General features: G+C 32.2%; 7 non-coding genes across 7 annotated transcripts; all 7 read left to right on the top strand.

Moving 5' to 3' along the window:
- Positions 1-2,009: 2,009 nt before the first annotated feature.
- On the top strand, positions 2,010-2,081 carry TRNAW-CCA (transfer RNA tryptophan (anticodon CCA)). Its single transcript has one exon. It is a non-coding gene; the product is annotated as a tRNA-Trp (tRNA).
- A 1,479-nt stretch (positions 2,082-3,560) lies between these two features.
- Positions 3,561-3,632, top strand: TRNAW-CCA (transfer RNA tryptophan (anticodon CCA)). Its single transcript has one exon. It is a non-coding gene; the product is annotated as a tRNA-Trp (tRNA).
- A 5,666-nt stretch (positions 3,633-9,298) lies between these two features.
- On the top strand, positions 9,299-9,370 carry TRNAW-CCA (transfer RNA tryptophan (anticodon CCA)). Its single transcript has one exon. It is a non-coding gene; the product is annotated as a tRNA-Trp (tRNA).
- A 1,598-nt stretch (positions 9,371-10,968) lies between these two features.
- Positions 10,969-11,040, top strand: TRNAW-CCA (transfer RNA tryptophan (anticodon CCA)). Its single transcript has one exon. It is a non-coding gene; the product is annotated as a tRNA-Trp (tRNA).
- A 1,787-nt stretch (positions 11,041-12,827) lies between these two features.
- On the top strand, positions 12,828-12,899 carry TRNAW-CCA (transfer RNA tryptophan (anticodon CCA)). Its single transcript has one exon. It is a non-coding gene; the product is annotated as a tRNA-Trp (tRNA).
- A 6,958-nt stretch (positions 12,900-19,857) lies between these two features.
- TRNAW-CCA (transfer RNA tryptophan (anticodon CCA)) lies at positions 19,858-19,928 on the top strand. Its single transcript has one exon. It is a non-coding gene; the product is annotated as a tRNA-Trp (tRNA).
- A 6,427-nt stretch (positions 19,929-26,355) lies between these two features.
- On the top strand, positions 26,356-26,427 carry TRNAW-CCA (transfer RNA tryptophan (anticodon CCA)). The gene has a single exon. It is a non-coding gene; the product is annotated as a tRNA-Trp (tRNA).
- Positions 26,428-27,500: the final 1,073 nt, after the last annotated feature.

Here is a 27,500-nt window from a genome sequence, read left to right on the forward strand (position 1 = left end):
GAACACACAAGGGACTGGATAGATAAATGGTGTTTTATATGTACGTAGGTCAGCACACTGTTAATAAAATAGATGAAGAAGATTTGTAGAAATGCGATGCAAAGAGGCAAATTCTTGAATCAGCAGTTGAATAATGAACATAGCAGTGACAGATGTCTGGTTGTTTTGCATAAACCCTTTAAATACGTTTCATCACCTATTCTGTATCTTACCTCTCTTTCGTCAATCATCCATTATGTTTACTCCCATATTCATATACGAACCAACCGCTTCCATCCTTGTAATATCTATAATGGCATTAATTTCTCCACCATGCCTTCCATTAACCCTAACGAATTTCAGTTTGCTAATGTTCATTTTCGACTATATCCTTTTACAAAACCTTTTAGACAATTGTAATAGCCTCTGCAACTTCTCCCCACCATAACTAACAAGCAACACTGTTCTATCACCAGCCACACCAGAATTCACCCTTTTCTTATCATACCACCTTGCAACTACATCTATTCTTCTTGCACTTATTTCATCACTCCATCTACAGAATGTGGAACAGAGATGGTGCCATCCATATTATTTCCATGCAATCCTCCTTAGTAAGTAGTAATACAATTTCCTTGAACAGAAAGCTTTCACAACATAAAAACCATGAGTAAAATAAGAAAATGGCGTTACATAAAAATAGAAATATCCTTAAATTACGATAAAGTATTATCTAATGAATAAACATGTCTCCAAAAGCTGTAAATAAGCTATGAATACTAAGTAGGCAATAAACAAGAACACTTCCAAAGAGGTGGCAGGTCTGAGAATAACAATTTATATCCAACAGTCACTAAAAGCTGGACAAAAGCTCCACCTGAAATGACGCAGCCGAAGCAAACATTAATTTAGATGATAATTCCGTCAACCATGCAAAACGTAAGTGACAGACAAGAGACGATTAGCATCCCCAACTGACATAGGAAAAATCGGAATTATAAATGAAATTACCACATGATTAGAGCCTTCTGTGTATTCGAGCAATGGTTACTTTGTCCATACATATAACCACGTTCATTGGGCAAGATTAGCAGACTTCATGCAAGAGGATTTTTCAGAGGTCACTGGCAAACGATTTTTCATCAGCACTATGAGTCTTTTCTATATCATTTCACTCGTGGTAAAAGTGAGTGCTCGCTGTTCCAGTGTCAAAAAATAAAAGCCCGGTTTTCTCACAACAAAAACAAGAACAAGATTTGCGGGAGTATGGATGGCAACAATAAATCTCACCTCTTTACTTTTTCTCTCCTTTACTTGTGAGGAATCCATGAAATAAAATGACCGGATTATCATTCATAATAAATATACATAAACACACACACACACACACAAACACACACACACACACACATATATATATACACACACATATACATATACAGACATTTATGTGTAAATATATACATATATATATATATATATATATATATATATATATATATATATATATATATATATATATATATATATATAGATTTCATGCACTTGCCACAAATAAAGGATATAAAAAAGAAACGAAATGAAAGTGATCGTTATACTTCAACATAGTGTTAAAGAATGATAAACCAACTGCCAAAAATAAAAGAAAAATAAAAATGATTAAGATTTTAACCTGTAGTAATGAAGAACAGTTCCAAGATAGTATAAGGCTACAGTTCTGAGGAGATGGTGCAGGCCAAGAAATGAGAAAATTATTCATATGGCCACTAGTAAAACTCACTTACGACTTACATGTTTCACTTTTAACAGATATTGCCACAGATACTTAAATTATTCAAAACCTATGATAAAGAATGGTTATTGGAAGACCCACCTACCTCACCTAAAAGAGAACAAAAAACATCACTGACTGTAAAAATATTTGTTGCAAATAAGAGGTATTACATATAAGTATAACGTACTCAAGAAGGAAACGGTCCTGGCGCATAAATTTCTCCGACCGATATCATTTGCATTAACTATATTTACCAGGCCTCGTGGCGCAATGGTAGCGCGTCTGACTCCAGATCAGAAGGCTGGGTGTTCGAGTCACTCCGGGGTCACGATATGCCTAGTTTTCCAAACTGAGGTGCACTTGAAAAGACATAAATTGCAAAATGTGGTTATGTATAGATTAATGGATGTAACAAGACACAAGCAGGACATCAGTCGCTGGCATATTGAACCTCCAACTGATGAATCAAAGATTTCCAAAACTCTACATTCTCCCTTCCTTTTTATAACATTCGACCAACCAATTATATACATTCTCTCCACATCACCGAACCATCTAAAAACAATCTATCTTTTCCTTTACGCCAAAGTTTTTCCCATTTCTACATACCTTCGCAATTCTTACCGCTTTACCACTATCTGCTCTAGATATAATAGAAATTCTGATAAAATCACATGCAATTTAATGGGGTAAAAATTATTTAGCAACCAAAAAACTGATGGAATCCAGAACTAAAATTTTGGAAAGCAATGATATATCGCAACCTGAGTTTTTACTCCTGACATAATCCAGCTAAAGAAAGAAGTGTTATTCAAAACCATATAAAACATGAAATAATTAACTGATACTTTGTTGAATACGAACAATGGCAACTTTTCCTTTACAAGAACATAAATATAATCCAAAATATTGTTCTAGTAAAGGTATGGTTTTACAAGTCAGCAAGAACAGCTTTCATTTACTTCAAGAATGGCAGAATGGCCTCCTGGCTCAATCATATACAAAGGAATGAACAGATATTTCTATTGAAACATTTGACAATATATAATTCCCTAACAGGCTCTTAAGTGAAAAAGTAAGATTTTGGGGAGAAGTATTAAAATTAAATATAAAAAAAACTATTAGAAGCAATTATTACACGTTAAAACAAACAATATGACAGAAAGCTAACGAAAAAGTCCATGTTTGTCATCTTCCGTTACAAACAACACCCAATTTGGGTAGTTAATTTATAGCACTTATGGCACAGAATAAGGCTAGAGAATACTATCCATGATTGTCATTGTAACTGAAGAGAATTAATCTTTTATATAAAAAAAGAGTATTTGCACCTTCGTATAGCTGATAGTAATGTACTGATAAACATATTCTTTTATAGTAATGAAGGAATTAGTCTAGAAGAGAAAAAGTTCTTCATGGTTATAACTCAAGTTTGTCTTTCCTAATCTTAGTTCTGGCCTCATGGTTGCTCCAAGATCTCAAGATATGATTAAAAACTGATGGTTCTCTTATTTACATTCCTTTTATTTACAACTAATGCTGGGATCAAATCAAAATATGTTTAACCAGTTTTCTTAAACACTTCCCTATAAAACACAGAACTTGTTTTATTATGAATGCTTCAGACTCAGTCTATGCGCTCTGACGAATACAGACAAGACTTGATGAATAAGATATGAATAAAATTTACTCATTTCTAACACCACCCTTCAAAACTAACATTTAAATACAATATAATATAATCAAGTAGTTACTTATATTACAAACGGTACGAAATTCTACAACTGAGTTCTTTGACAAATATATCGGCTCCGTGGCGCAATGGTAGCGCGTCTGACTCCAGATCAGAAGGCTGGGTGTTCGAGTCACTCCGGGGTCATGTAAAATCTAATTTTCCATGATAAGACGCAAACAAAGGAAAAATTGCATGGAGAAACTCTCATACGATTATATATATATATATATATATATATATATATATATATATATATATATATATATATATATAAAGCAAATCCTCTAACAACAGGCAGGTCCATACACAAACATGACATCAACCGCTGGCAAATTCACCCTTCAAATGATGAATCAAAGAGATACTCCCGATTTCCAAAAATTTTCCTTCCCATCGTCGACCTAACAGTGACCGACTTCTCCCTTCGACTTTTCTAAATTCCGACCAACCCATCATCTATATTCTCTCCACATAACCACACCATATAAAGAGAAAAGCATTCATCTTTTTCCCTACACCAGTTATTCCTATTTCTTGCTCCTGATATTTTAGGCAAAGAATTAATCTCAACAGCTGCATTTTTTTTCTGTCATTTGAAATTAGATACAAAGTCCAAGTCCATAAAATAATTTGCTGAACAACTCCTTTCCACATTTTAACATTACCTTTCATCCATTCTCCTTATCCTTTGCAGAGGTCTTGTTACCTATTCTGATCTATCTATTTTGTGGATAATTAGAATATTCTTATTCTTATTTGTTACAGTTACTCCCAGATATCTATACGACCTGACCACTTCCATTATTCCACAATCCAATCCTTATTGACCCCAATTTCTCCATCTTTGTTTTCCATTTATCTTTACCTTCGTGACCTCTCTGTTGGTAACTTTTAACTGTAACTTTTTCCTCTTTCAAACATTTCCTAACTATTTTACCACTCTTCGCAGCTTCTCTCCCCTACCACCAAATAAATTATTATTATTATTATTATTATTATTATTATTATTATTATTATTATTATTATTATTATTATTATTATTATTATTATTATTATTATGCATGAGTTACTGAATGTTTTTCAGTGCTTAACTCAAGATCTTTCAAAAAATACCCAGAACATACGTAAAAAAAAAGCAAAATAGCACTACAAATTTAAGCTACATTGAACTCCGATAACATCACGTGAAATTTAGTAAAGAAAAAATATCTAATGATTCAAAAACCGGAGGAATCCAGAACCAAAATGGTGGAAGGAATGATGCAAAGTATACATCACAACATAAGCTGTTAAAAAGGCAAAAAAAACCAACAACCAGTGAAAGTCCGCTAAGAGTTACTCATGAATTGAGCTAGCTATACAAACAAGTGTTATTCATAACCACATCAACCCAGCAATAACAAATACAATTATAATTATAACTGTTCTTGTGGAATTTCAGGGCACTCAATATGCGTTACTTGTAGCAATGGATACTGAATGCCCTAAAATTCCACGAGAGCAGTTATACTTCAAAATGAGATCACCTTATCTTCAAACTCTTAGCCGAATAAGAACCATGGCAACTTTCCCTGTACAAGAATATAAGTTCCGTTAATCTCATATAAATATAAGCCAGAATATCGTTCTACGAAGGATATGGTTTTTCAAGTTAGTAGAACAACTTTTTTACTTAAAGTTACTTCTTTCACAACGACTTTGTGGCTCAATTGAAGGATTTATTTTAGAATTAAATACAGAAAATTCTATAAAAATTGTTTTAACTTAAAACTAATAAACACAATAAAAAGCTAAAGAAAATTCTATTTTTGTACCCTTTCAATAGAGTACGCAATACCCAACACGGAAGGTCAATTTATAGCAGTTAATACAGAACACGGCTAGAGAATATATGATTTTATTTAATCTAATGTTGCATGCAAATTAATGTATCTTCAACCAATTCATCTGCAAATACAGAACTGGTTTTACTATGCATACCTCAGGCTAGTCTAGGCTCCAATTCAGTACTACAATCTACACAGTCTGTACACCACATCGCAAGCCAAATATTTAAAAACATTAATTAATTATAAGGTGTTACTTGTACTTTAAACTAAACCAGGAGCTTTTAATTAAATTCTCATTTGATCATAGAACTGTCACCCCAACGGCCACCTGTAGGTCACCCCAGAAACACCCACCTGTAGAATTGTCACCCCAGAAACTCCCACCTGTAGAGTCATCACCCCAGACTACATATATAATGTGTACAAAAATAAATATGCAAAATTTAAAGGAATTTATTTGTATTGCTAAAAGAGTAATGACCAATTAATATGTTACATGGTACAGAAATAATGACCAATTAATATGTTAGAAAATTTACAAAAATATAAAAAGTACATGAGTTTAACATACATTTTATAAATTGAACACAATGTTCTCACACAAAACAAAAGCATTATCAGCAAAACGTTCACACATGAATTTGAAGGTATGAATTTAAGAAACTTCGTTTGCAGCCACGCATTGTCTTTATGTAACTTTTGTTTTTGTCCATGTTCCGATAAGATTCAATCGTCCACCGGTACTCCGAATCGACAAAGTTGACTGAATCAATGGGTGTATCCAAGACCTTGGATACTGTGTTTAGGCTTTTCATTCATCGCTTGAATGACAGATCCTTGGCGAACAACTTTGAGTATTATAAAAAGAAAATTTTCAACTATTTCCATGTAGCCAATTGCAGGGCTTGTTTGTATCAACGATGCCGAAAACCCAAATCGGAGTGTGTGGGCACGTCCACGATGGTGTTTCGGTTTATGTGAGAAACATGATTCATCAATTTCCACAGTGATGCCAGATCCCCAAGTTGAATTGAATTTTTCAAAATACACACTGCAAATCTCCCTGAAAAAGCTATAGTAATCAATCATCGTTTTCTCGCCGATGTTAACTTGACGGCCTACTGCGGTTTCTCCAATCCGCTCGCTCCAAAGGTAGTACATAACATGAACCCACTTTTGAAGCATTAGATCGTGCAAAAAAGAACTCATTCTTATTGACTTGCTTGATTTGTATTTCGGGCAGTTCTTGGATTGGAACAATTTCTCAAAATATATCCATCCTCAGTATTTGGTCCAATTCATCCAATTATTACAGGAATCTTTAAAGCCTCTTTTGCTGTAGCCACTGAATAACTTTAGAGGAATCATCACAGAAAAAGTGGAATAACCACATCTTGAAAGGTATTCCTGGCCAAAGAAAAAGATTTAGTGTTCCTCTTCGGAAGAGAAATTCAAAGTTAGAATGGACTGAATAGTTGGAGAATAGAGAAAGAGATTTAAACCTTGTTAAGAACAAGAGAGAAAGAATTTAGAGGTATTTAAATAGTGATTAATTAAATGGCAATTTAAAAGTATTTTAATTTAAGGTAGTTGAGAACAACTCCCATCTGTAGAGATTTAAAGGTTGTTAAGAACAGGAGGAAAGAATTTAGGGTATTGAATAGTGATTACGCAAAAGTGGTCATTTTAAAAGTACTCAATTTGGATTATACCAATGGTAAAATCAATAAGTTGAGAACAACTACCACCTGTAGAATCGTCATAAAAACAGAATCTCCCACCTGTAGAATTGTCACCAAACCGGGGATTTCAAACCTGTAGAATCGTCACCCTGAAGGACTACTTGGGTGACAATTATAGATCCATCTATTATATATCGGCCCTGTGGCGCAATGGTAGCATCTGACTCCAGATCAGAAGGCTGGGTGTTCTGAGTCACTCGGGGTCAAATAATACCTACTTTTCTAAATTACTCGGCAAATAAAGGAAACCAAATTGCAAATATATAATCCTCTACTATTTGGGTGGAGGCGCGCGCCTAGACACATGCATGACATCATTCACTGACATATTCACCTTTCAACTGATAAAACAGAGACAAACCCATGAATTGCAAACGTTTTTACGACTATTCAACCTGGCAGTTGCCGGCTTCACTATTCTCCTTTTTCTGATTCCCGACCAACCCATCACCTATATTCTCTCCACATAACCACACCATACAAAAAGAAAATCTACATTCTCTCCACATAACCAAACCGTACAAAAAGAAAAGACTGATATACATCACATACAATTCCTCTCAACAGCTACTTTTTTTCTGTCATTCGAAATCACATACAAACTTGACATTCACAAGAGCATTTGCTGAGCAATTTCTTTGCGCATTTTAACTTTTCCTGTCACACATTTTGCTTCTTATCCTTTTGCAGTGGTTTTGCTACCTACCATGTTTCAATTACCTTGTCCATATTTATTACAGTTACTCCCAAACACCTATCTAAATTACCCACTTCCATTATTCACCAACCCACTCCATACTGACACTCATTTCATCATACGATTGATTCCTATTTACCGTCACCTTCATGACTTACTCTTTGTAATTTCTACCTGCAACTTTCTCCTCTTTCAAACACTTCCTAATCTTTTTACCACTCTTCGCGGCTTCTCTCTACTACAATTAAATAATAAACTATTATTATTATTATGCAAGGGTTACCGAATGTGCTTCAGGGCTTGACTAAAAATCTTTAACAAAATAACATGTACCTAAGTGAAAAAACAAATAACAATGCAAAGGTCATTTACTTTAGTTCTGATAAAATCAACAGAAATTTAGTAATACCAAACCTTTTAACAATTCAAACACAGATGGAACTCAAAACTCAAACGGTGGAAGTCCATACAAATTATATACCACAAACTAAGTTTTTACAAAGAAAGTAAAAAACCAACAATTAGTAAAAATTAGCGAAAGGTTCCTCCTGAAATGATCCAGCTATGCATACAAGTGTTATTGATAACCACATCAACCCAGCAATAAGAAATACAGGGGCACAGAAGGAAGTGCTCGAAATATATGGTTGCAACATTCAAATAGTGTTTTATGGGCCTTCTTATATTCATATTACACTGTGGTATTACAGTAAAAGACATTCATATGTAATTGTTCTCATGGGATTTCAGGGCACTCAGTATCCATTACTTCCAGCGATGGATACTGAGTGCCCTCAAATTCCGCGAGAATAATTATACCTCAAAATAAGATGACATTATCCTCACACTCTTAGGCGAACAAGAACCATGGCAACTTTCCCTGTACAAGAAAATAAGTTCTGTTAATGCCATATAAATATAAGCCAGTATATCGTTCTAGGAAGGGAATGGTTTTTCAAGCCTGTTAGAAAATGTTTTTACTCCAAGTTACCGCTTTCACAATGGCCTTGTGGCTCAATTTTATAGAAGGAAAGAGAAAAGGACATTGCTACCGAAATATATGATGATATGTCATTCGAAGAGAAGCTCGTAAGAGAAAAATCGTTTGGAGGATATATGTTAGAACTAAATATACAAGGTATTCAAAAAATTTTTTTGCCTTAAAACTAATACACAGTACAACAAAACTTAAAGAAAGTGTCTATTTTGGAACCATAATACCCAATACGGAAGGTCAATTTAAAGCGGATAACATAAAGAACATTAGAATATATTTTATTTAGTCTGATGTTGCGACCAAATCAAGATATCTTTAACCAATGCTCTTAAACAGTTCAATTACAAATATAAGACTCGTTTTACTATGCATATCACAGGCCTATTAATGCAAACAGCCCTGACTGAAGGGTCATAAACGGGAATAAAATCTACGCATTCTGCACATCATATCTCAAACCAAATATTTTAAAAACTATAATAAGCTGTTCCTTGTAATGCAAATTATACCAGCAGCTTTTGATTAAGTTCTCATTTATATATATCGGCCCCGTGGCGCAATGGTAGCGCGTCTGACTCCAGATCAGAAGGCTGGGTGTTCGAGTCACTCCGGGGTCAAATAGTACCCACTTTTCTAAATCACATGGCAAATATAGGAAATCAAAATTGCAATTATACACACACACACACACACACATATATATATATATATATATATATATATATATATATATATATATATATATATATATATTTATATATATAAATCTCTGTATTTTTGGGCCCAGACGCTAGCATGATATCAGTCACTGTCATATTCACCCTTCAACTGATAAATCAGAGAGAAAACCCCGATTTCCAAAAGTTTTTACCGCTATTCAACCTGACAGTTGCCGGCTTCTCTCTTCTCCTTCTTCCCACCTCCCCACCAACCCATCATCTACATTCTCTCCTCATAACGGCACCATATAAGAAGAAAAGAGTTCATCTTTCCTATTTCAAGGTATCCTTCCACACTGCTTACTCCTGATATACATCGCAGCTTCTCTCCACTACAACTAAATAATAAACTATTACTATTATTATGCAAGAGTTACCAAATGTGCTTCAGGGCTTGACTAAAAATCTTTAACCACATAACATGGACCTAAGTGAAAAAGGAAATAAAACTCCAAAGAGCATTTACTTTAATTCTGAAAAATCAACAGAAATTCACTAATACCTAAATTTTTAACAATTCAAAAACAGATGGAACTCAAAACTCAAATGGTGAAAGGCTATGATAGAAAGTATATACCACAAGCTAAGCTTTTACAAAGAAAGTAAAAAAACCAACAAATGGTAAAATTTAGATAAAAGGTTACTCCTGAAATGATACAGCTATACAAACAAATGTTATTCATAACCAAATCAACCCAGCAATAACATATGCAATAATAAATGTAATTTTTCTCATGGAATTTCATGGCACTCAATAACCATTAATTCCAGCAATGGATACTGAGTGCCCTAAAATTCCACGAGAATAATTATACTCGTACCTCAAATATAAAAATAAGCCAGTATACCATTCTAGGAAGGGAATGGTTTTCAAGCCTGTTAGAAAAAGGTTTTTACTCCAAGCTGTCACACTCACAATGGCCTTGTGGCTCAATTATATAAAAAGAAAGAAGAAAGGACATTGCTATCGAAATGTATGATGATATGTCATTCGAAGAGAAGCTCGTAAGTGAAAAATAGTTTAGAGGATATGTGTTTGAACTAAATATAGGAAGTATTTAAATATTTTTTTACCTGAAAACTAATACACAGTGCAACAATAACTAAAGAAAGTGTCTATTTTGGTACCCTTTCATTAGATTAAAATAATACCCAGTACGGAAGGTCAATTTATAGTGGCTAAAACCGACAACAAGGCTAGAGAATATATGAATTTATTTAGAGTAATGTTGCGACCAAATCAAGATATCTTTAACCAATTCTCTTGAAAAATTCAACTGCAAATATAAGTCTCGTTTTATTACGCATATCTCAGGCCTAATCCAGGCTCTAAGTACTGATGCAAACAGGCCTGATTGAAGGGTCACAAACAAGAATAAAATCTACGCATTCTGCACAGCAAATCTCAAGCCAAATATTTCAAAACTGTAGTAAGTTGTTACTGATAATGTAAACTATACCAGCAGCTTTTAATTAAGTTCTCTATTGTATATATCGGCCTCGTGGCGCAATGGTAGCGCGTCTGACTCCAGATCAGAAGGCTGGGTGTTCGAGTCACTCCGGGGTCAAAGAATACCTACTTTTCCAAACTACGTGGCAAATAAAGGAAATCAAAATTGCAATTGCACTCACACACACACACACACACACACACACATATATATATATATATATATATAATCCTCTGATATTGGGCGGGCCCAGACGCAAGCATGACATCAGTCGCTGGCATAGGCTATACACCTTTAATCTAGTAAATCAGAGACAAAACCCTGATTTCCAAAAGTTTTTACCCGTATTTAACCTGACAGTTCCTAGCTTCGCTCTTCTCCTGTTTCCAACCTCCGACCAACCCATCATCTATATTCTCTCCACATAACCACTCCATATAAAAAGAAGAGTTCATCTTTCCTATTTCTAGGTACCCTCCACACTTCTTACTCCTGATATACATCGCATACAATTCCTCTCAACAGCTACATTTTTTTGTCATTCGAAATCACATATAAACTTAACATTCACAAGAGCATTTGCTAAACAATTTCTCTGCACATTTTAACTTTGCCTGTCACCCATTTTTCTTCTTATCCCTTTGCAACGGTTTTGCTACCTATCATGTTGCAATTATCTTGTCCATATTTATCGCAGTTACTCCCAAATACCTATCTAAACTACCCACTTCCACATTATTCACCAATCCACTCCATAATGACACTCATTTCATCATACTCTTGATTCCTATTTACCTTTACCTTCAGGACCTTACTCTTGGTAATTTTTACCAGTAACTTTCTCCTCTTTCAAACACTAACACTCAACTTTTGCCAGTCTTCTGATAAAATCCAGAAATTTACTACAAACCAAATAATATACAAAGTATACACCACAAACTAAGCTTTTACAAAGAAAGTAAAGAACCAACAAATGGTGAAAGTTAGCTAAAGGTTACTCCTGAAATGATCCAGCTATACAAACAAGTGTTATTCATAACCACATCAACCCAGCAATAACAAATACAACAAATACAATAATATATAGGCCATCAGTATCCATTAATTTCAGCACTCAATGATACTGAGTGCCCTGAAATTCCACGAGAAAAATTATACTTCAAAATGAAATCACATTATCCTCATATTCTTAGCCGAATAAGAACCATGGCTACTTTCCCTGTACAAGAATATAAGTTCCGTTAACCTCATATAAATATAATCGGTTACATCGTTCTAGGAAGGGAGTGGGTTTTTCAAGTCTGTTAGAAAAACGTTTTTACTCCAAATTATCGCTTTCACAATGGCCTTGCGGCTCAGTTATATAGAAAGAAAGAAGAAAGGACATTGCTACCGAAATATATGATGATATGTCGTTCGAAGCGAACCTCGTAAGTGAAAAATAGTTTGGAGGATATATATTAGAAATAAATATAGAAAGTATTTACATAATTTCGTTACCTTAAAACTAATACACAGTATAACAAAAACTAAAGAAAGTCTCCATGTTTGTACCCATCCATTAGAGACCACAATACCAAATAGTTAACATCGGAACAAGGCTAGAGAATATATGATTTTAGTTAATCTAATGTTGCGAGCAAATACAGATATCTTTAACCAATTCTCTTAAACAGTTCAATTGCAAATATAAGACTCGTTTTACTATGCATATCTCGGGCCTAGTCTAGGCTCTAACTCTACTGATGCAAACAGCCCTGACTGAAGGGTGATAAACGGGAATAAAATCTAAGCATTCTGCACACCATATCTCAAACCAAATATTTTAAAAACTATAATAAGCTGTTACTTATAATGCAAACTATACCAGCAGCTTTTAATTAAATTCTCATTTCATATATATCGGCTCCGTGGCGCAATGGTAGCGCGTCTGACTCCAGATCAGAAGGCTGGGTGTTCGAGTCACTCCGGGGTCAAATAATACCTACTTTTCTAAATCATGTGGCAAATAGAGGAAATCAAAATTGCATATATATATATATATATATATATATATATTAGCATGACATGAGCCAGCAGGACATCATTCACTGGGACGACATTCACCTTTCAACTGATAAATCAGAAGACAAAACCTGAATTGCAAGTTTTTACCCCTATTCAAACTGACAGTTGCCAGCTTCTCTCTTGTCCTTTTTCCAACTCCCGACCAAACCATCATCTATATTCTCTCCTCATAACCACACCATATAAGAAGAAAAGAGTTCATCTTTCCTATTTCTATTCTTCCACACTTCTTACTTCTGATATACATCGCATACAATTCCTCTCAGCAGCTACATTTATTTCTGTCATTCGAAAGCTTGGCTTTCACTAGTGCATTTGCTGAACAATTTCTTTGTTCATTTTAACTTTGCATGTTACCCATTTTTCTTCTTATTCTTTTGCAGCGGTTTTGCTACCTATCATATTGCAATTATCTTGTTCATATTTATTACGGTTACTTCCAAATAGCCATCTAAATTATCCACTTCCATTATTCACCAATCCACTCCATAATGACACTCATTTCATCATACTCTTGATTCCTATTTACCGTTACCTTCATGACCTTACTCTGGGTAATTTTTACCTGTAACTTTCTCCTCTTTCAAACACTTCCTCAACTTTTTACCACTCTTCGCAGCTTCTCTCCACTACAACCAAATAATATACTATTATTATTATTATTATTATTATTATTATTATTATTATTATTATTATTATTATTATTATTATTATTATTATTATTATTATTATTATTATTATTATTGAGTTACTGAATGTGCTTCAGTGCTTGATTAAAATTCTTTTAACAAAATAACATGTACCTAAGTGAAAAAGCAAATAACACTACAAAGATCATTTACTTTAAATTCTGATAAAATCAAAAGAAATTTACTAATACCGAATTTTTAATTATGTAAAAATAGAAGGGTGCTCAAAACTCAAATGGTGGAAGTCCTTCATACAAAGTATATACCACAAACTAAGCTTTTACAAAGAAAGTAAAGAACCAACAAATGGTAAAAGTTTGCTAAAGGTTACTCCTGAAATGATCCGGCTATACAAACAAGTGTTATTCATAACCACATCAACCCAGCAATAACAAATACAACAATATATGTAATTGTTCTCATGGAATTTCAGGGCACTCAATGTCCATTACTTTCAGTAATGGACACTGAGTGCCCTGAAATTCCACGAGAATAATTATACCCCAAAAAATAACATTATCTTATATTCTCATAAAATAAGAAAACTTTGTACAAGAAAATAAGTTCCGTTTCTCATGCAAATGTAAATATTTTATTGTTCTAGGAAGGGAATGGTTTTAAAGTCTGTTACAAAAGTTTTTACTCCAAATTATCTCTTTCACAATAGTCTTGCGGCTCAGTTATTAGAAGGAAAGAAGAAAGGAAACTGTTACCGAAATATATGATGATATGTCGTTCGAAGCGAACCTCGTAAGTGAAAAATAGTTTGGAGGACATATATTAGAATATAGAAAGTATTTAAAATTTCGTTAATTAAAAACTAATACAAATATAAGTAAAAAAGTGTCTAAATTTTGTCTTCATTTTGTACCTAATCCATTGGAAGGTCAATTTATAGTTGACATTGGAACAAGGCAGAGAATATATGATTTTATTAATCTAATGTTGCGAGCAAATCAAGATATCTTTAACCAATTCTCTTAAACAGTTCAATTGCAAATATAAGACTTGTTTTCCTATGCATATCTCAGGCCTAGTCTAGGCTCTAACTCTACTGATGCAAACAGCCCTGACAGAAGGGCCATAAACGGGAATAAACTCTACGCATCCTGTACACCACATTTCAAACCAAATATTTAAAAACTATGGTAAGATGTTACTTGTAACGCAAATACAAGGAAATGATTATAATCATGATATCGGCCCAGTGCTCGCAAGGAGCGTCTGACTCCAGATTAGAATTCATGGTGTCCCTGAAGATAGAGAAGAAACAGTTACTCCCAAATTTGGTAATGAATGAGGCTGTTAAATTCTCCAGGATCCATAATGACACCACATCATCGTAAAACTTGATTTATACACGATGAGATATTTTTGGTAATGTTTACCGGTTGTAACTAGGAGCTCTTTCAAACACTTCCTAAGGTTTTTAAGGCGCGAAGACAAGATTTACTTATGAAAAACAACTATTATTATTATTATGCAAGAAAGTTTTTATCAAATGATCTTACACCACTTCGAAAAAAATGCTTTAACTAAATAACATGCATCTTAAAAATGAGACAAAATTCTAAAGAGCAGTTTTTTAATTTTTTTTTTTACCTGAAAACTAATAAACAGTACAAAGTAAAGAAAGTGTCAATTTTTCATTAGGTTAAATACACAATGAGTCAATTTATAGTGGATAGAGAAAGAAGAATTATGATTTTAGTCACGGCCTAATGTTGCGACCAAATCAAGGTATCTTTAACCAATTCTTAAACAGTTCAACTGGAAAATATAAGACAGTTTTATTATGCATATCTCAGGCCTAGTCCAGGCTAACTACTGATGCAAACAGGCCTGATATGAAGGGTCATTCTCTGAGAATAAAATCTACGCATTCTGCACACCAAATCTCAAACAAATATTTATAAAATAACTGATTTTATTTGTTTACTGATAATGCAAACTATACCAGCAGCTTTTAATTAAGTTCTCATTATTGTATATAAAAAAATGATGGCGCAATGGTTCCGTCTGACTCCAGATCAGAATCTGTGTTAATTAGAGTCATAGGGTCAAAGAATATGTTAGTTTTCCAAATTACATTTATATAAAGGAAAAATATCAATAATTGGGAAACACAGAATATATTATTATATATATATATATATATATATATATATATATATATATAATCCTCTGATATTATTGCTGATGATCAAAGCATGACATCAATCGTAAATATTCACCCTTCAACTGATAAATCAGAGTGATTTTGATTTCCAAAAGTTTTTACTTCTATTTAACCTGACAGTTCCTGGCTTAATGACCTTTTTCCAACCTCCGACCAACCCATCATCCAATATTCTTTCCCACATAAACACACCATATAAAAGAAAAGAGTCCATCTTTCCTATTTCTAGGTACCTTCCACACTTCTTACCCTGATATACATCGCATACAATTTTCTAAAGAATGTTTTTTTTGTCATTTGAAATCACATACAAACTTGACATTCACAGGCGAGCATTTGCTAAACAATTTCTTTGTACATTTTAACAATGCCTTTCACCAATTTTTTTCTTCTTATCCCTTTGCAATGTTTTGCGTTAAGGTAGTTAACGGGAGATTATTTTGACAGTCTTTTATCTTGTCCATATTTATTACATTTACTTCCCAAATACCTATATGAATTATCCACTTCCATTATTCACCAATCCACTCCAAACTGAGCATTACTGATTTTAATTTTCCCAGCAACCATTACCTTTATGACCTTTACTCTGGCCCTTTTTACCTGTAACTTTCTCGTTTTCAAACACTTCTAATATTTTACCACTTTTCATAGCTTTTCCACTACAACCAAATAATATACTATTATTATTATTATTATTATTATTATTATTATTATTATTATTATTATTATTATTATTATTATTAAGCAAGAGTTGCCGAATGTGCTGCAGGGCTTGACTAAAAATCTTTAACCAAATAACATACACCTAAGTGAAAAAGCAAATAACACTACAAAAGAGCATTTACTTTAAATTCTAATAAAATCAACAGAAATTTACTAATACCAAAATTTTTAACAATTTGACAACAGATGGAACTCAAAACTCAAATGGTGGAAGGTCATGATACAAAGTATACACCACAAACTAAGCTTTTACAAAGAAAGTAAAGAACCAACAAATGGTGAAAAGAAAGGTTACTCCTAGAAATGATCCAATATACAAACAAGTGTTATTCATAACCACATCAACCCAGCAATAACAAATACAATAATAAATGTAATTGTTCTAGCTGGATTTCAGAGCACTCAATGTCCATTACTTTCAGTAATTGACACTGAGTGCCCTGAAATTCCAGAGAAAATTATACTTTAAAACTGAGATCACATTATCTTCATATTTCTTAGCCGAATAAGAACCAAGAAATACATTGATGTACAAGAGTATAAGTTCCGTTAATTCATATAAATATAAGCTATTTTATCGTTCTAGAAGGGAATGGTTTTTGAAGTCTGTTAGAAAAACGTTTTTACTCCAAATTATCTCTTTCACAATTTCCTAGTGACTCAGTTATATAGAAAGAATTAAAAAGGACATTTTTACCGAAATAGATGATGATACAAATTCGAATAAAGAAACTCGTAAGTTAAAAATAGTTTGGAGGATATATATTAGAAATAATATAGAAAGTATTTAAAAATTTCATTACCTTAAAACTAATACACAGTATATAACAAAATTTTAAATAAAGTGATCTCTCAATTTTCCATATCATTAGTATAGGGACAAAAACCAATATTTAGTTAAATCGGAACAAAGCTAGAGAATATAAGATTTTAGTTAATCTAACGTTGCGAGCAAACAAGATAGTTAAGAACTTAAAACAAGCTTGAATTCAAATATAAGGTCATTTTACTATTATATCTAATGCACTGGTCAACTCTACTGATGGAACAGGCTGGAATGAAGGGTGATAAACGGGAATAATATAGCATTTTTCACATCATATCTCAAACCAAATCTATTAAAAACACGAATAATTTTATCTCCATCGAAAATTAATAGCACTGTTTGTTTAAATTATCATTACAAAAATCATTTGATGTGGCGCAATGGTAGCGCGTCTGACTCCAGATCACATGGCATTCGAGTCATTATGGGGTCAAATAATGCCTAATTTTCTAAATCATGTGGCAAAGCAGAAATCACAAAATTTCTAACTTTTTACGAATGTAACATAGGTGTATATATATATATATATATATCTTTATATATATACTATTTTGCCATCTACCTAAATGATTTTGAGTTTTCTCTTAGCAGGGGGTGGACGACATTCATGTTTCAACTGATAAATCAAGACAAAACCCTGATTTCAAAAGTTTTATTGATATAGAAATGTTTTCTCTTCTCCTTTTTCCAACTTTACCAACCCATGATCCATATTCTCTGAATCCCACATAACCAAAACCATATAAAAAGAAAAAGAGTTCATCTTTCCTATTTTAAGAACCCTTCCACACTTCTTACTCCTGATATACATCAAAACAATTCCTCTCAACAGTAGTTTATTTCTGTCTTTCGAAATCACATACAAAGTTGAAATGTCACAATTTTAAATATAAACAGGTTTCTTTTATTTGAACAATTTCTTGCACCTTTTTAACTTTCGTTTAATTATTGGTAAAATTTGGCTAAAGATCTTGTTAATTATTTTTTGAAAGTCATTCTTTTATCTTGTCCATATTTATTACATTTGTTAATTAAATGTAAAATTATCCACTCCCATCATTTACCAATCCATCCAAACTGTGACCCTCGATTTCTCTTATACCTTTTGATTCCATTTAACATTTACTTGAAACTTTCTGTGTCTTTCAAACCCTTCTTAATATTTTAGATCATGTTGAAACATTTTCTCCACTTCATGAAAAAGTTATTATTATTATTATTATTAATTATTAACAGCAAACTATTATGGTTATTATCTATTATTATTCAAAATTTAATAAGAGTTACAAACGGATGATTGGATTTTGACTAAAAATCTTTGTAAAATCAACATGTACGTCTGAATAAGTCAAATGTTACAAAGAGCATTTACTTTAAATTCTGATAAAATCAACAGAAATTTAGTTAATACCATAAAATTTTTAAAATTCAAAAAGATGGAACTCAAAATTCAAATGGTGGAAGGTCATGATACAAAGCAACACCAGAAAACTCAAGCTTTTACAAAGAAAATAAAGAACCAACAAATGGTAAAAGTTAGAAAGGTTACTCCTGAAATGATATATACAAACAAGTGTTATTCATAACCACATCAACCCAGCAATAATAAATAACAATAATTTAAAACTTTTTAAGACTGAATTTCAGGCCACTCAATGTCCATTATAAATGGATATAGTGCCCTGAAATTCCACGAGAACAATTATAGGTGTCAAAATGAGATCACATTAACTTTCTAGCCGAATAAGAACCTGAAAACTTTCGTACAAGAAAATAAGTTCCGCAGACTATATAAATATAAGCTAAAATACTAGGAAGTTGGGAATGAATATTTCATTATCTGTTAGTTTTTTTGTCCTGTTATCGAAACAATTGGCCCTAGTGACTCAGTTATACTAGGAGGAAAGAAGAAAGGACATTTTTAAAATCAATATGATATCAATACGAAGAGAAACTCGAGAATTGAAAATAGTTTGGAGAAATATATATTAAAACCTAATAATGTATTTAAAAATTTTTTACCTTGAAACTAATACGCAATATAACAAAAACTAAAGAGAGTGTCCATTTTAATACCCTTTCATTAGAGTACCATAATATAGAAGGTCAATTTATATGGTTAACATACAAAACAAGGTCAGAGAATATGTTGATTTTATTTTTCTGGTGTTGGGAGTAAAAAATCAAGATATCTTTAAACAATTCTCCTAAACAGTTCATTTGCAAATATAAGACTCGTTTTACTATGCATATCTCAAGCCTAGTCTAGGCTCTAACTCTTTCTGACGCAAACAGCCCTGACAAAAGGGTCATACACGGAAATAAACTCTAAGCATTCTGTACACCACATCTCAAGCCAAATATTTCAAAACTACTGTATAATAAACTGTTACTTGTAATGCAAACTATACCAGCAGCTTTAAATCAAATTCTCCCTAAAATATATCGGCCTCGTGGCGCAATGGTAGCGCGTCTGACTCCAGATCAGAAGGCTGGGTGTTCGAGTCACCCGGGGTCAAATAATGCCTAGTTTTCTAAACTACATGGCAAATAAAGGAAATCAAAATTGCAATTATACACACACACACACACACACACATATATATATATATATATATATATATATATATATATATATATAGGATGTATATAATCCTCTGATATTGGGTAGGACCAGACGCCAGCAGGACATCATTCACTGGGACGACATTCACCTTTCAACTGATAAATCAGAGACAAAACCATGATTTCCACAAGTTTTTACCCCTATTCAACCTGACAGTTGCTAGCTTCGCTCTTCTCCTTTTTCCAACTTCCGACCAACCCATCGTCCATATTCTCTCCACATAACCACACCATATAAAAAGAAAAGAGTTCATCTTTCCTACTTCTAGGCACCCTTCCACACTTCTTACTCCTGATATACATCGCATACAAGTCCTCTCAACAGCTATTTTTTCTGCCATTCGAAATCACATACAAACTTGACATTCACAAGAGCATTTGCTAAACAATTTCTGATTGCACATTTTAACAATGTTTTTCATCAATTTTTCTTCTTATCCTCTTTGCAGCGGATTTGCTACCTGATCTTGTTGCAATTATACAGTGATTAACCTTCATTTTATCTTGTCCATATTTATTACATTTACTCCTCAATACCTATATGAATTATCCACTTGCCATCATTTACAAATCCACTCCAAACTGACCACTATTTCTTCGTCTTCCAGATTTCCATTTACCATTACCTTTATGACTTCACTATTGGTATAACATTTACTTGAAATTTTCTTGTCTTTCAAACCCTTCTTAATATTTTACCACTCTTCACAGCTTCTCCACTACCACCAAATAAGTTATATTATTATTATTATTATTATTATTATTATTATTATTATTATTATTATTATTATTATTATTATTATTATTATTATCGAGTTACTGAATGTATTTCATCGATGAATTGATGCTTGACTAAAAATCTTTAACAAAATAAAATGTACCTAAGTGAATAAGGAAATAACACTACAAAGAGCATTTACTTTAAATTCTGATAAAATTAAAAGAAATTTACTAGTACCAAATTTTTAACAATTCAAAACAGATGGAGCTCAAAACTTAAATGGTGGAAGGAAATGATACAAACTATAACCACAAACTAAACTTTTACAAAGAAAATAAAGAACCAACAAATGGTAAAATTTAGCTAAAGGTTACTCCTGAAATGATTCGGCTATACAAACAAGTGTTATTCGTAACCACATCAACCCAGCAATAACAAATACAACAATAAATTTAATTGTTCTCATGGAATTTCAGGGCACTCAATGTCCATTACTTTCAGTAATTGACACTGAGTGCCCTGAAATTCCACGAGAACAATTATACTTCAAAATGACATCACATTATCTTCATATTCTCAGCCGAATAAGAACCAAGAAAACTTTCCACGTACAAGAAAATAAGTTCCGTTAGTCTCATGCAAATGTAAACTATTTTATTGTTCTAGGAAGGGAATGGTTTTTAAAGTCTGTTACAAAAGCGTTTTTACTCCAAGTTATCGCTTTCACAATTTCCTAGTGACTCCGTTATATAGAACGAAATAAGAAAGGACACTGCTACCAATATGAATGATGACATGCCATTCGAAAAGAAACTCGTAAGTGAAAAGTAGTTTGGAGGACATATATTAGACCTAATATTGAAAGTATTTAAAACTAATACACAGTATAATAAAAATAAAGAAAGTGTCTATTTTGGTACCCTTTCATTAGAGTACCCTAATACCCAATATGGAAGGTCAATTTATAGCGGTTAACATAGAGAACAAGGTCAGAGAATATATGATTTTATTATTCTAATGTTACGAGCAAATCAAGATATCTTTAACCAATTCTCTTCAACAGTTCAATTGCAAATATAAGACTTGTTTTACTATGCATATCTCAGGCCTAGTCTAGGCTCTAACTCAGTACTGATGCGAACAGCCCTGACAGAAGGGTCATAAACGGGAATAAACTCTACGCATTTCGTACACGACATTTCAAGCCAAATATTTAAAAACTATGGTAAGATGTTACTTGCATACAAGGAAAACTATAATCAGCTTTAATTAAGTGCTCAGGAAGGAAAATATTAGAATTCATGGTGGCTGAAATGGTAGAAGATACTGACACTAGCAGATCAGAAAGGCTGCTGAGGATGATAGGGAAGTCACCTCCGGGGTCAAATAATGCCTACTTTTCTAAACTATGTGGCAAATAAAGGAAAACCAATTAATTAGGTTTGTATAGGCGCGAATTACAAGCTATATATATATATGAAATATAATCCTCTGGATATTAGACGTGGGACCGAGACATCAGCAGGACATCATTCACTTGGAAATGACATTCACCTTTTCAACTTATAAATCAGAAGACAAAATGATTTCGGGCACAAGGTTTGACCCTATTCAACCTGACAGTTGCTAAAGTGCTCTTCTCCCTTTTTCCAACTTCGACCAACCCATCGAGGATATTTTCCACATAACCAGGATGGAAAGAAGATAAAAAGAGTTCATCTTTCCCATTTCTAGGTCCCCTTCCACACTTCTTATCCTGATATACGGATACAATTCCTCTCAACAGCAGTGGTTTTTTCTGTCTTTCAAAATCACATACAAACTTGAATATAAGTCATTTCTGAGCTGAAGAACAATTTGAATGTTTTACACATATTAACAATACTTGAGATTTTTACAAGATTTTTTTTATTTGTTTATTTGAAACTAAGTTTTGTCTATTATATATCATGACAATTATTTTGTGAATAACCTTCATTTTATCTTGAAAAAAATTACATTTATTCCTCATTACCTATATGAATTATCCACTTCCATCATTTATTAGATCCATACCAAACTGGCCACTATTTTACATTGTCTTCCAGACACAGTGTCTGATTTACCATTATGTTTATGATTTCATTTGGTAACATTTACTTGAAATTATTATTTGTCTTTCAAACCCTTCTAATATTTTACCACACTTATTGTTTCTCTAATATCTTTGATGTTATTATTATTATTATTATTATTTGAATTATTATTATGAGTTACCAATTATTATTATTATTTTAACTCAAGAACAGTGCTTCAATTCTTTAATGACTTTATAAAGTAAATGTACCTTTGCAAAATATCGATTTAGCATTGATTTAAATTCTGATAAAATCTGAAATTTTAGTACCAAATTTTTAATAATTTAAAACAGATGGCTCAAAACTCAAATGGTGGAAAGAAATGATACAAACTTAAACTGAACAAACAAAGCTTTTACAAAGAAAGTTAAAGAGACCAACAAATGGTGGAAATTTCAGCTTGTTTCCTGAAATGATAAGAGCTGTATTACAAACAAGTTATTGTTTTCCTAAACTTATGAGTCAACCCACAATTTTAATGTTGAGCAAATGATTTCTGTCCGATACTCACTGGAATTTCAGGGCCCTCCAATATCCATTACTTTGAAAGAGATGGATATGAGTGCCCTGAAATTCCAGAAGGAAGACACATTTAGATTTAGATTAAGGAAAATGATATGAATAACTTTATCTGAAGAACTTAGAACAAAATAAGAACAAATGACATAAAAAAATGAATATATGGAAGAAAATAATACTAGAGATATTAACTTATTAGAAAAAAAAGATTCATTTTATTGTTCTAGGAAGGAAATGGATATTTTAAAGTTTGTTAAAAAGCATTTTTACTCCAAGTTATCATTTGTAAAACAATTTATCAAACTAGTTATATAAAAGGAAATAAGAAAGGACACTGCAAACCATGGTTTGACAAAGATATGCCATTAAAAAGAGAAATATGAAAAGTAGTAAAAACAGGATATTATTAGAAAATAAAAGAAATTATTTAGAAACGAACTTAGCTAAACTAAAACATATAAGAGAATAATTAATAAAGTCTAAGAAATCTTTCAGAAAAAAATTTCATTAGAAATGTTAGAAATCTGAGAAAATATGGAAGGTCAATTTATGTTAAAGAAGAACTGATCAGAGAATATATGATTTTATTATTCTAATGTTAAAGCAAATCAAGATTATTTTAACCAACTTTAAACAGTTCAATTGCAAATATAAGACTTGTTTTCCTAAGCATATCTCAGGCCTAGTTAGGCTCTAACGAAGTACTAATGCGAACAGTTTTGACAGAATGGGTCAAAACAAGAATAAACTTCTAGTAGAAAAGCATGTGGTATTGACATATTAGCCAAATATTTAAAAACTGCCCTCATAATATGTTACTTGTGATATGCAAAATTATACCATCAGTGTTGATTCCTCAATTGTTCCATATCATTGGTGTATATATAAAACCCATATTTAATGGTAGGATCCCCTGACGACCCAGATAGAAGGCTGGGTATCACACTACTGAGTCAAATAATTTTTAGGCTTTTCAATAAACTGACTGATTAAACAGCACTGGTCAAATTGGTGAGGAGCAGGCTTACACAACAGGGATATAGTACTCTTAGATCATATTTTGTATTACATTCACTATGTTAATTTATATCTCCCGAAAAAGAGAATATACTGTTTGATCGTTGATTACAAAAAGCATTTGATTTGTTGACAGGTCGTCCCAGGAATGTAATCACATTCATTAACGGACGATATTCACCTTTCAACTGATAAATCAGAGACAAACCATGAGCAGAATCACAAAATTTTAACCTATTCAATGTAACATAGGTGTAAGACAAGCTTGAATCTTTCCCCATTTTTTTGCCATCTACCTAAATGATTTTGAGTTTTCTCTTATATTATAACATAATGGATATGTGCTCAAGGGAAATAAAGAAAATTAAGTAGTATTGATATAGAAATGTTTTTAGGCAGTATTTATGTTTTCTTAATGCTGATGATACATTGTAAATTCCCTCAAACAATTACAAAATGCCTTAAACAAAAAAACATGTGATACTTGAAATTCAAATTAATGTTTCAAAACAATTTCTTTAGTTGTATTTTCTAGAGGAAAAGTTAGAAATGTCCTGAATTTTATTTGGTGAGGAGAGCATCGAAATTGTTGATGATTATTTGTTTATCTTTTTACGTTTAATTATTTAAATGGATAAAGCTTTAAGAAACAAGTTATTCAAGAACGTATCCACTTTTATATTTAATTAAATGTAAAAAACTTGAATTACCCATTGATATCAATTGATCTATTCAGATGCTCATTTAGTCATTACCAATTTATGACTTTACGGCTGTGTAATATTTACCACAAACTAGATCATGTTGAAACATTTTATTTGTTTTCATGAAAAAAATCTTCTCTGAACAACCGAAAGCAAACTTATATTATATGGGGATTATTATTAGATTCAAAATTGAATTATCTATTTGCAAACGGATGATTGGATTTTAGTTGAGAATTGTAAAATCAAAGGCGTCTTATTGTAAAATGTTTTTTATCGTTTTTCTTAGAATTCTGTACGAGTCGAAAAAGTATAAGTCTAGTTGGATCCATAAAATTAAAACTATCCTTGATTCATGTAGTAGTCAAACCAGAAAATTTCAATCAAAAGATGGAAATAGCCCAAACTGTAATGAAACTCAAAGATATAGAGAGACAACAGTGGCATGCAGAAGTAGAAAGAAATATATTATTAGTAATTATAAACTTTTTAAGACTGAATTATGGCCAAGAAAAGTACATTATAAATTTAGATAAGAACCAAGAAAGAATTGCCCGTTAGAAAATAAGTTACCCGTTAAACTCCTGTAAAAACTGAAAGATATTATGGTTCTGGAAGGGAATCAGGTTTTAGACTATGCAACAGCGTTTGAAGTTGGGGATGAATATATTATGTTTTAATTTGTCCTGTGATTAGAAGTTAATAGAAGAAATAAGAAAGGACACTACTACCAATATGAAGATGACATACCATTTTAAATTCAATCTGCTCCTCAATAAAAGTAGTTTGGAGAATTGAAAATATTGAAAGTTTGTTAACCTTATAATGTCTTTAGTTTAAATTTAATACTTTCTAGAAATTTTCATTATTCTGGTATTATTTTCAATGTATGTACTTTCCTTTGTCAGGAATAATTTATATGCTTTAAATAAACCTAAAATATGTGTACATAAATATAGTTGTTATTAATCTGTTACGAGTCTCTTCTTTTTTGTGGTTTCTTAAAATATTTAATTTGCAAATATAAGATTTTTTTACTATGCATATCTCCGGAAGGGTCTAGAATAAAACTCAGTACTTTGCCTTTGCAAATTTGCCTGACAGAAGGGTCTTCGCAATGCAAAATAAACCATCAGCATTTGATTAAATTTCAAATAAATATTTTAAAATATATGGTAAGATGTTATTTATATAATATACTATATATCATATATTTGATTAAATTATCAATATATATATATCGGCTCCGTGGCGCAATGGTAGCGCGTCTGACTCCAGATCAGAAGGCTGGGTGTTCGAGTCACTCCGGGGTCAAATAATGCCTACTTTTCTAAACTACATGGCAAATAAAGGAAATCAAAATTGCAATTATACACACACACACATATATATATATATATATATATATATATATATATATATATATATATATATATATATATATAATCCTCTGATATTGGGTAGGACCAGACGCCAGCAGGACATCATTCACTGGGACGACATTCACCTTTCAACTGATAAATCAGAGACAAAACCATGATTTCCACAAGTTTTTACACCTATTCAACCTGAAAGTTGCTAGCTTCGCTCTTCTCCTTTTTCCAACTTCTGACCAACCCATCGTCCACATTCTCTCCACATAACCACACCATATAAAAAGAAAAAGAGTTCATCTTTCCCACTTTTAGGCACCCTTCCACACTTCTTACTCCTGATATACATCGCATACAATACCTCTCAACAGCTACGTTTTTTCTGTCTTTCGAAATCACATATAAACTTGACATTCACAAGAGCATTTGCTAAACAATTTCTTACACATATTAACAATGTTTTTCACCAATTTTTCTTCTTATCTCTTTGCAGCAGATTTGCTACCGATCTTGTTGCAATTATACAGTGATTAACCTTCATTTTATCCTGTCCATATTTATTACATTTACTCCTCAGTACCCATATGAATTATCCACTGCCATCATTTACAAATTCACTCCAAACTGACCACTACTTCTTCGTCTTCCAGATTTCCATTTACCATTACCTTTATGACTTCACTCTTGGTATAACATTTACTTGAGATTTTCTTGCCTTTCAAACCCTTCTTAATATTTTACCACTCTTCACAGCTTCTCTCCACTACCACCAAATAAGTTATTATTATTATTATTATTATTATTTATTATTATTATTATTATTATTATTATTATTATTATTATTGTATCATCGATTTTCTGAATGTGCTTGATAAAATTGACTAAAAATCTTTAACAAAATAATATGTACCTAAGTGAATAAGGAAATAACACTACAAAGAGCATTTACTTTAAATTCTGATAAAATTAACTGAAATTTACTAGTACCAAATTTTTAACAATTCAAAAACAGAT

This window comes from Macrobrachium rosenbergii, chromosome 41 (genome assembly GCF_040412425.1).
Source record: "Macrobrachium rosenbergii isolate ZJJX-2024 chromosome 41, ASM4041242v1, whole genome shotgun sequence".
Lineage (NCBI taxonomy): Eukaryota > Metazoa > Arthropoda > Malacostraca > Decapoda > Palaemonidae > Macrobrachium > Macrobrachium rosenbergii.